We start from the raw sequence: 12,175 nt of genomic DNA on the forward strand, positions 1-12,175 counted from the left end.
GCACGATTAGTAGCATACCGAGTACTTCGACAATTTATGTCTACATTAAAAGTACACCTACTCATCGGCCACCTCAGAGCACGATTAGTAGCATACCGAGTATTTCGACAACTTATGTCTACATTATAAGTACACCTACTCATCGGCCACCTCAGAGCACGATTAGGAGCTCACCGAGTACTCCGACTACTTATGTCTACATTATAAGTACACCTACTCATCGGCCACCTCAGAGCACGATTAGTAGCATACCGAGTACTTCGACAATTTATGTCTACATTATAAGTACACCTACTCATCGGCCACCTCAGAGCACGATTAGTAGCACACCGAGTACTTCGACAAATTATGTCTACATTATAAGTACACCTACTCATCGGCCACCTCATACCACGATTAGTAGCACACCGAGTACTTCGACAACTTATGTCTACATTATAAGTACTCATTGGCCACCTCATACCACGATTAGTAGCACACCGAGTACTTCGACAACTTATGTCTACATTATAAGTACACCTACTCATCGGCCACCTCAGAGCACGATTAGAAGCACAGTGAGTACTTCGACAACTTATGTCTACATTATAAGTACACCTACTCATCGGCCTCCTCATACCACGATTAGTAGCACACCGAGTACTTCGACAAATTATGTCTACATTATAAGTACTCATCGGCCACCTCATACCACGATTAGTAGCACACCGACTACTTCGACAACTTATGTCTACATTATAAGTACACCTACTCATCGGCCACCTCATACTACGATTAGTAGCACACCGAGTATTTCGACAAATTATGTCTACATTATAAGTACACCTACTCATCGGCCACCTCAGAGCACGATTAGTAGCACACCGAGTACTTCGACAACTTATGTCTACATTATAAGTACACTACTCATCGGCCACCTCATATCACGATTAGTAGCACACCTAGTACTTCGACAACTTATGTCTGAATTATAAGTACTCATCAGCCACCTCATATACAAATATTAGTAGCACACCGGTACTTCGTCAACTGATGTCTACATTATAAGTACTCATCGGCCACCTCATACAAATATTAGTAGCACACCGAGTACTTCGACAACTTATGTCTACATTATAAGTACACCTACTCATCGGCCTCCTCATACCACGATTAGTAGCACACCGAGTATTTCGACAAATTATGTCTACATTATAAGTACACCTACTCATCGGCCACCTCAGAGCACGATTAGTAGCATACCGAGTACTTCGACAATTTATGTCTACATTATAAGTACACCTACTCACCTCACCTCAGAGCACGATTAGTAGCATACCGAGTACTTCGACAATTTATGTCTACATTATAAGTACACCTACTCATCGGCCACCTCAGAGCACGATTAGTAGCACACCGAGTACTTCGACAACTTATGTCTACATTATAAGTACTCATCGGCCACCTCATAGTAGCACACCGAGTACTTCGACAACCTACATTATAAGTACACCTACTCATCGGCCACCTCATAGCACGATTCACCGAGTACTTCGACAATTTATGTCTACATTATAAGTACACCTACTCATCGGCCACCTCATAGCAACCGAGTACTTCGACAATTTATGTCTACATTATAAGTACACCTACTCATCGGCCACCTCATACCACGATTAGTAGCACACCGAGTACTTCGACAAATTATGTCTACATTATAAGTACACCTACTCATCGGCCACCTCATACCACGATTAGTAGCACACCGAGTACTTCGACAACTTATGTCTACATTATAAGTACACCTACTCATCGGCCTCCTCATACCACGATTAGTAGCACACCGAGTATTTCGACAAATTATGTCTACATTATAAGTACACCTACTCATCGGCCACATCATATCACGATTAGTAGCACACCTAGTACTTCGACAACTTATGTCTGAATTATAAGTACTCATCAGCCACCTCATACAAATATTAGTAGCACACCGGTACTTCGTCAACTTATGTCTACATTATAAGTACTCATCGGCCACCTCATACAAATATTAGTAGCACACCGAGTACTTCGACAACTTATGTCTACATTATAAGTACACCTACTCATCGGCCACCTCATACCACGATTAGTAGCACACCGAGTACTTCGACAACTTATGTCTACATTATAAGTACACCTACTCATCGGCCTCCTCATACCACGATTAGTAGCACACCGAGTATTTCGACAAATTATGTCTACATTATAAGTACACCTTCTCATCGGCCACATCATATCACGATTAGTAGCACACCTAGTACTTCGACAACTTATGTCTGAATTATAAGTACTCATCAGCCACCTCATACAAATATTAGTAGCACACCGGTACTTCGTCAACTTATGTCTACATTATAAGTACTCATCGGCCACCTCATACAAATATTAGTAGCACACCGAGTACTTCGACAACTTATGTCTACATTATAAGTACTCATCGGCCACCTCATACCAAATATTAGTAGCACACCGAGTACTTCGACAACTTATGTCTACATTATAAGTACACCTACTCATCGGCCACCTCATACCACGATTAGTAGCACACCGAGTACTTCGACAACTTATGTCTACATTATAAGTACACCTACTCATAGGCCACCTCATAGCACGAATAGGAGCACACCGAGTACTTCGACAACTTATGTCTACATTATAAGTACACCTCCTCATCGGCCACCTCATAGCACGATTAGTAGCACACCGAGTACTTCGACAACTTATGTCTACATTATAAGTAAACCTCCTCATCGGCCACCTCATACCACGATTAGTAGCACACCGAGTACTTCGACAACTTATGTCTACATTATAAGTACACCTACTCATCGGCCACCTCATAGCACGATTAGTAGCACACCGAGTACTTCAACAACTTATGTCTATATTACAAATACACCTTCTCATCGGCCACCTCATAGCACGATTAGGAGCACACCGAGTACTTCGACAACTTATGCTACATTATAAGTACACCTACTCATTGGCCACCTCATAGCACGATTAGAAGCACAGTGAGTACTTCGACAACTATGTCTACATTATAAGTACACCTCCTCATCGGCCACCTCATACCACGATTAGTAGCACACCGAGTACTTCGACAACTTATGTCTACATTATAAGTACTCATCGGCCACCTCATACCACGATTGGTAGCACACCGAGTACTTCGACAACTTATCAAATCAAAAAATCAAATCAAATCATCTTTTATTGCATTTTCTTTACAATTCAACATTGCATCGCAATCGTCAAGAAACCCCTTATAATTATAGTTATAAGCAACCCCTTATACATTCACACACACAGTCAAACTTACATCTTCATACATTCTCTCAAACACATTCTCACTGACCTCAGATATCCTATGCTCTCATAAATCCCAGCGGCTCATCATGAATTCATCGACAGAGTAAAACGCTCTAGACACCAGTAGGCGTCTTAGACGAGTTTTAAATTGATTTTGATTGTTGGGAAATTTCTTTATACTTTCAGGGAGCCTATTGATCAGTTTGACACCAACTTCATGAGGTAGATGTTGCGACAGCGCCAGTCTGTGATGCTGAGTTTCGATAGTTGTCCCTGCCTCTTGTTTCATATTGGTGAACGTCCCTGCCACGAATCAGAGTACACCTTGATCTGCAGTACGTAATCACCTCAAAAATGTAGAGGCAGGGCAAAGTCATAAATCCAAGCTCCCTAAAAGATTCCCTACACGACTCTCTGAAACTCAACTTTTGTATGATTCTGACAGCCTTTTTTTGAAGTCTGAATACTCGTTCCAATCTATTTTTGGCACAGCCTCCCCAAAGTCTTTACTCCATACGCAAAGTGTGGATGGATAAGGCCATAGTAGGCCATTTTTAAAACTTTGGGGGAACATAACTTTGCTAGGTTGCGCAAGGCATATATACCTGCGGAAACTCTAGCAACATATGTGGTCGATGTGGTCGTCCCCAGGTCAGCCCTCTGTCAAGGAACATTCCCAGAAACTTTGTAGAGTATGTTTCCTCTAAAAGGACATTATCTACAAATACAGCTGGCCCATCCGAACGTGTATTCTGCCGAAATGCAGAAATGTACAAAATTTGATTTGGTTTGATTTGTTTTCAAGTTCATTTCAGAAAAGAATTGAATACATGAATTCACTTCAACAAACGTTTGTGATTTCCCAGTTCTTGCAGTGTTTTGGCTTTTAAAACAGAGAGTCGTGTCATCAGCATATTGAACTAGTTTTCCCATGTTTGGATCACCGAGTTCAATCTACTGACATAAATCAGGAATAAAAGAGGCCCAAGGATAGATCCCTGAGGGACACCATGAGGCATTTTGATTTGTTAGATGTGACGTTCGAAATCTCCACGCTCTGATCCCGCTCCTTTAGGTAAGAAGCAAGCCACAGCTGCGGGAGTCCCCGAACGCCACATTTCTCCAACTGGTGCAAGCAGTGTCTCATGATGCACACAGTCAAATGCCTTGGACAGGTCAAGAAATATGCTAAGCACATGTTTCTTCTCGCCGTTCCAATCCATCGACAACATTTTCCAAAAGGTTGTTCACCAGCGTCAATTGTGGATTTGTTTTTTCTGAAATCCAAATTGCTCTGGATTCAGAATCCGCTTGTTTTCTAGAAAGCTTTCAAGTCTTTCATAGAAAATTTTTTCAAAAATTTTGCTGAACACCGGAAGAATTGATATGGGCCGATAATTGCTTGGAATGTAAGGATCGTCCTTCTTGAAAATTGGAATGACTTTGGCTGTCTTCAAAAAGAGAAGGAAAAGTTTCCAGATTCGAATGAGGAATTTTATCAGTTTTGTGAGTGGTCCTAATAAGTGCCTGAGGCACCGTTTAAGTAACCAAACTGACATCCCATTTTGCGTCACCTGTTTTCTTCGAATTCAGTCCCTGTATGACACGTGCTATAACTCATCCCCACACACAGGAGGCAGAGCCATGGACGCAACCGGCCTCCGGAACACGCCTTCCACAAGATTGAGTTTCCGTGAATGACGGATTCATTGAGGCAACAGAAGAAAAATATTTATTGAATTCATTTGCCACTAGTAATTGATCTTCAACAATTGAGTCATCAACTTTGAATCACAAATGATCTGGAACCCTTGTCCTTACTCGTATCTCGAGAAGAATCATTAATAATTTTCCAAGCTGTCCTTGAAAAAATTTTTACATTCACCCAAGGCTCTATTGATGTCATAGGCTTTTAGCCGCTCGTATGACTTTCTTGTAGATCCTCCGGTATGTTCTAAAAAAATTGTTTAAAACGTTCATTTTCAGATTCAATAAAGATTTTGTGAAAGAATTTTAGTTTTTTTCTCGAGATATGAGAAAGCCCTTGGTCAACCATGAAATTTTCTGAGGTTTGGTATTGATTTTTGTTTTTTTTAAAAGGACACGCAACATCTAGATAGTAATTGAAAGCATTACTAAATGCCCGATACATGTCATTGACGTTTTGAAAGTTATTTAAAAAGTTCCAAGATTCATTTTTTTAAAAGTTTGTTCAGATGGCAAATGTTTTTGAAAATTACAAACTCGTGAAATTTTGAATTTTGAATTTTGAGTTTGTAGTTTGCATCCATGAACCACTATCTCCTGCGCAAAATGGTCAGAGACCGCCGTATTCAAAACAGAGACTGTGGTGTCAGAAATGTTGGTAATGACGTTGTCGATGGCAGTACTCTCGACGTCGCGGTCACTCGTGTCGGTGTATTCACGGACCAATTTAAGTTAAAAGATCTTAGAACATCGCGAAGCCGCTGGGTAAGGGGGTTGGTGTGGTCCATTACATTGATATTAAGATCACCAACTAATACGAAATTCATTGAATTTTGAGAAAGACGATTTAAGAGATGCTCAAACTTTTCAAAAAAAGAATGTTCACAGCCATTTGGAGACCTGTAAAAGTCCAATAACCGTTAATTTACCAAAAGAGTTTGACGAGACTTTGATACCTACGGCCTCAAAATCCAAGTCCAAACTGTTGTCAATTTTAAAAGATTCGATTTTTGACGATTTTTTTCACAAAAATTGCCACACCCACCCCCTTTAAAAATGATTTCGACAAAAATAGTTTGCCAATTCGAAATTTTTGAATTTTGAAGATATCGATTGATTCGGGCTTGAAACCATGCTCCGAGACAACCAGGCACATCAGGTTTAAGCTCTTCACACAAAAGCGCCAATTCGTAAACCTTGTTAGTCCGCAACTTGAGCGTTCTGGTGAATTACTTTAAGCTTGTGATTTGGAAATTTTTGAATTTTGAATGTTGAGATTAGAAATATGAGCATTTTTTGATGTTGGATCCGAGGTCCTCCCTAGGTTGGTTCCACACTGGTCAGCACTGTCAAATTTTTTGAGACAGGAGAGCGTCCATCGAGACCATCACTAGGTAGTCCTCTCACGGTGTCCCGCGTATGAGAGGCGCTGGAGATTCGGAGATGGCTGCAGGGTCCCAGTCGAATCTCCAACAACCTCAGTAGGCACTGGCTCGAGCGGAGAAGATGCGATGGCCGCCGGAGCGCTCTCGAGGGACGTTGACGGCGTCTCTGGACTAGAAGAAGCGAGAGCTCTGACAATCATCCCTGCCAGCATCCGTTTTCCCCCCGCATGGAGAGATGTTGACCGTGTCTCGTGAAATACCTTCGGCCGACTTCATCAAATTTCAATAAGCGGACGTTTGTGCCGGGCAGCCAGTTCCTCCACGAAGGCATTCACGAGCACGGTCTCCACGTGTACGGGGTGGTCCAGGTCCAGGTCGTGTCGATGCGGCAGAGTGGCGAGGAGAAGCTCGGTGCCGGCCCGGTCTGGCCACGATGTAGTTTCTCCAGGTGGCGGTAAATGTTACGCTGCTCGCCGACAGCCAAGTCATTGGTGCCGGCGATTAGCACCTCACACCGTGGTCCAGGGTCAGGTGAACGTTTTGGGTCCGGACGTATGATGTTGAGCAGCCGGGCTCCAGCATGCACATGCCGCTAATCGATGTCCTAGGGCCGGTCAGCTTCATCACCATTCCCGCGATGTGACGAGCGTGGCTGTCTCCTCTGACGGTAATTTGATGTGTAGTGAGGGATACATGTCTGAGAAGATTGGAAATTTGCGTGTGTTAGTTGAGGTTTTGTTATTTTTTGAACTTTAGGATTTTTTGACTTTGTGAATGTTTTTTGCTGCATTGTCAATATTTTTCTGCTTAGTTTTTTTATTTTTTACTTTTTGATTGTTTTAATTGAGTTTTTTTTGTTGTCCCGAGCAAAAAATTATACATATGGGTGGTCTGGAAATTTAATTCAATTAAAACGTGTGTGTTTCATTATGTAATTCCAATTAATAGTATTCAACTTTTGTCTACTTATGTTTAGATTATAAGTATTTATTCTCATCGTCCACCTCATAGCACGATTAGAAGCAAAGTGAGTACTTTGACAACTTATGTCTACATTATAAGTACACCTACTCATCGGCCACCTAGTATCATGATGAGAAGTACATCGAGTGCGCGTATAAAACGTATTAGAGGATAAATGCCCTATACCCAAAACATCCATATGCCCCATTTGGTTTTACCTTATACTAAACGTAATTTATATCATATATATTTCCGGAATTTAGTGTTACTGTAGAGGTTACAATTGATTGTTTTCTTCTGAAAAACGTAAATACTGTACTTTAAATCGGAAGTAGATATTTTTGGCGGATGTTGACTTTTAACACCAACGTATGTATTAACTTTCTTGTTCGGGACAGTGAGAAAAACGATACTAACACTGAAACACTTTAAAGTTGAATACTATTAATTGAATACATAATGAAACACACGTTTTAATTGAATTAAATTTCCAGACCACCCATATGTATAATTTTTTGCTCGGGACAACAAAAAAACTCAATTAAAACACCAAAAATATTTTAGACTAGACTAAAAACTACAGTAACGATAAGTAGGATTTTTGAAGAAAGTTAACTTTTAAGACTAATGTGTTATATATTGCTTAATAGTAGCAACAATGGCAACGTTATGGACGCGCAAACCGAAAGATACTGGAATAAGATTACAATGGCCGGAAGTAAACGCTTTTTAATTGAAGTAAACATTTTAAATCCATGTATGTATTCATTTCCTTAACCGGAAGAACAATTCAAATGCTACTAAGAGACCAAAGAAACCTTAGGCTGGAATAACATTGCAATGATCGGAAGTAGTTACTTTTAGACTTTTCTGACCAATGTATAATACATTTTCTTAATCGGGGTAACAATGCAAACGTATGGTACTTGCAAACTGAATGGTACTGGAAGTAAATTAAAATACACAGAATTAGATCCTTTTTGACTATAATTAGACTTTTCAGAACAATTGCTATACAGACTTTTGCGACAGGCAACAGTGCAATCGCTACTAGGGCACCTAAAACTACTTAAAATGGAGATCTATGACAAGAGCGAGAGGACACACTTCTTCACTGAAGTAGACTTATCAGGCCAAGAATTTGAATATGTTCAATTATGGCAACAAGAAAACGCTATAATTACGTGTGGAATATAATTTTCATTATAACTAGTAATGTCTTCACGTGCTACATCTGAAATAAGAACCCGCAGCAATTTTACTTGTCTTTTGCAGGTCTTATCAATGGACCAGGAAATAATGCGTAGCACAAATATTCATATTGCCAATTAAAAGTTATTATAGTTTCATTTACAATTCCATATATTTTATATTATATTCCTATATATTTCCTATATATATACTAGCAGACCCGACAGACGTTGTCCTGTACATGCGTCTTTAATTCGAAAATTTTAAACTTTGATTTATCTGTAACAATCTGGGCTGTTTTGATAAAAAAGTCTATTAAAAAGTTATTACAATATCTAACTTCATTACATGTACATTTAATCACACTTCGACCAACCGATAGTATGTGAGTATAACATGAGTGATGTGAAATGTAGAGGATGTTTTAAATGAAAACTTACTTAATCTGAAGGTAAAAAAGTTGAAAAAAAAACTATTTTATAACAGGTATATTTTCAATTTACAACTTAATTTATCGTAATGCCATTGAATGTACAATATTTTTTGTTAATCCTTCAGGAGTATACACAAACAAATTAGATGATTTTCCGATAGGGCTGAAGTATAATAAGTGGCCTCCATCACAATCGAATTATTGATATTTCTGAATAGCCTATCTAAACTACTATCCGAATTAGATTATAGTTATGTAAAGGCTGAAGTATAATAAGCGGCCACCATCACAATCGAATTATTGATATTTCTGATTAGTCTATCTAAACAACCGAATTTCATTATCTTTATATTTATATTTCTTGTGTGCGTGTGTATGGAGCTGAACTCCTCCTAAACGGGTGGACCATCTTGGAATGTTTTACATTGGATCCAGCAGAATGCGCTACGATCACAGTTTCAAATGTTTTCTATTTTAATTCCAGGTTTTACTGACAGTTTGTGCTGCTATCAAATATGTGTGTTGTTTTGTTACATCGTGTAATTATTGTGTGAGTGCTAATTGTAATATTACATTAATAGAGATTGAAGATGTTTTAAGTACATAAAAAACTATAGTTATTTATTGAAGTTATTGAACTAATTTTGAAAATTTATTGAACGAAGTGAGTATATTGATTGCATAACCTAAGTAGCATACAAATCAAAAGGTTGTGTTTCTATGTGTCAATAACTACTGTTAACAGTTTGGTCATATAAGTTCAAATTAAGTGGCATACAAATCACATTTGTGAATTACTATTGTTAATAGTGTAGGAATTGGTTTTAAATTAAATTCTGTTGGCTAATCAGAAATATCAATAATTTGATTGTGATGGTGGCCGCTTATTATATTTCAGCCTTTAAATAACTATAGTCTAATTCGGATTGTCATTTTAGTAGTTTAGATAAGCTATTCAGAAATATCAATAATTCGATTGTGATGGTGGACACTTATTACATTTCAGCCCTATAGGGAATACTTATTTATTATTTTAGATAAATAAAATTCTGTTAGCCAGTTCCGACACTACACTGTAATTTTAAATAAGTATGATGTAATTCGATAGTTTAGATAGACTAATTAGAAATATCAACAATTTAATTTTAATGGTGGCCGCTTATTATACTTCAGCCTTTAAATAACTATAATCTAATTCAGATCCAGTTCTGATACTATACTGTAATTTTAAATAACTATAATGAAATTCGGTAGTTTAGATAGGCTAATCAAAAAAATCAATAATTCAACTGTGATGGTGGCTGCTTATTATACTTCAGCCTTTACATAACTATAATCTAATTCGTATAGTAGTTTATATAGGCTATTCAGAAATATCAATAATTCCATTGTGATGGCCACTTATTATACTTCAGCTCTATAGGAAAACCATCTAATTTGTTTGTGAATACTCCTGAACGATTAACAAAAAATATTGTACATTCAATGGCATTATTATAAATTAAGTTGTAAATTGAAAAAATATACGTTATAAAATTAGTTATTTAAAATTACAGTATAGCCTAGTATCGGAACTGGCCAATAGAATTTAATTTAAATCCAATTCCTACACTATTAACAATAGTTATTCACAAATGTGATTTGTATGCTAGTTAATTTGAACTTATGTGACCAATTTTTACTGCAGATTAAAAATTTAAATTACAACAAATTATTTTAAATTCAATTAGTTTAAAACTTGATTATCTAATCTTTTAACAATATTTATTCACACATAGAAACACAACCTTTTGATTTGTATGCTACTTAGGTTATTTGAGGTTATGCGACCAATATACTCACTTAATTAAATTTGCAAAATGAGTTCAATTACTTCAATAAATAACTATAGTTTTTATGCACTTCAAACATCTCCAATCTCTATTAATGTATTATTACAATTAGCACTTAGCACAATAATCACACGATGTTACAAAACAACACACAAATTTGATAGCAGCACAAACTGTCGGGACAACCTGGAATTAAAATAGAAAAACATTATGGCTGTGTTGTAATATTCTAATACTTACATAGAACAATTGGTGAAACTTCATCTTTGCCATTTGCATTACACTACTGCTCAAGCACTTTACAATAACATTTTTCTAAATTTTAAATGTATACAATTAATGTTTCTGCCCCTTTGATGAACTTCAGCTGAAAGTATTAACAGCTGTTAAGTAACAGTTCACTTTGTATTACGTGTCGTAGCGCAGTCTGGCGGATCCAATGTAAAACACTCCAACATCAACAATTTATTATTAAAAAAGTAATTAAATATACTATTTAAATTGGACCGAATTGTGAATCTAAACCATTCTCGGATCCCTCTGAAGACACACAAAAAGTTTCATTAAAATCGGTCCACCCATTTAGGAAGAGTTCAGCCCCATACACACGCACACAAGAAATATATATATATACTAGCAGACCCGACAGACGTTGTCCTGTACACGTTATAAGAATTTCATTATAGTTAATTAAAATTACAGTATAGTATCGGAACTGGCCAACAGAATTTAATTTATCTAAAATACTAAATAAGTATTCCGTATAGGGCTGAAGTATAATAAGTGGCCACCATCACAATCGAATTATAGATATTTCTGAATAGCCTATCTAAACTACTAAAATGACAAACTGAATTAGATTATAGTTATTTAAAGGCTGAATTATAATAAGCGGCCAACATCGCAATCAAATTATTGATATTTCTAATTAGCCTATCTAAACTACCGAATTTTATTATCTTTATATTTCTTATGTGCGTGTGTATGGAGCTGAACTCCTCTTAATTGGGTGGACCATCTTGGAATGTTTTACATTGTATCCAGCAGAATGCGCTACGATCACAGTTTCAAATGTTTTCTATTTTAATTCCAGGTTTTCCTGACAGTTTGTGCTGCTATCAAATATGTGTGTTGCTTTGTAACATTGTGTAATTATTGTGTGAGTGCTAATTGTAATAATACATTAATAGAGATTGAAGATGTTTGAAGTACATAAAAAACTATAGTCATTCATTGAAGTTATTGGAATAATTTTGAAAATTTATTAAACGAAGTGAGTATATTGGTCGCATAACGTAAGTAGCATACAAATCAAAAGGTTGTTTTTC

The sequence above is a fragment of the Homalodisca vitripennis genome, chromosome 4 (assembly GCF_021130785.1).
Source record: "Homalodisca vitripennis isolate AUS2020 chromosome 4, UT_GWSS_2.1, whole genome shotgun sequence".
NCBI classification, from domain to species: Eukaryota; Metazoa; Arthropoda; class Insecta; order Hemiptera; family Cicadellidae; genus Homalodisca; species Homalodisca vitripennis.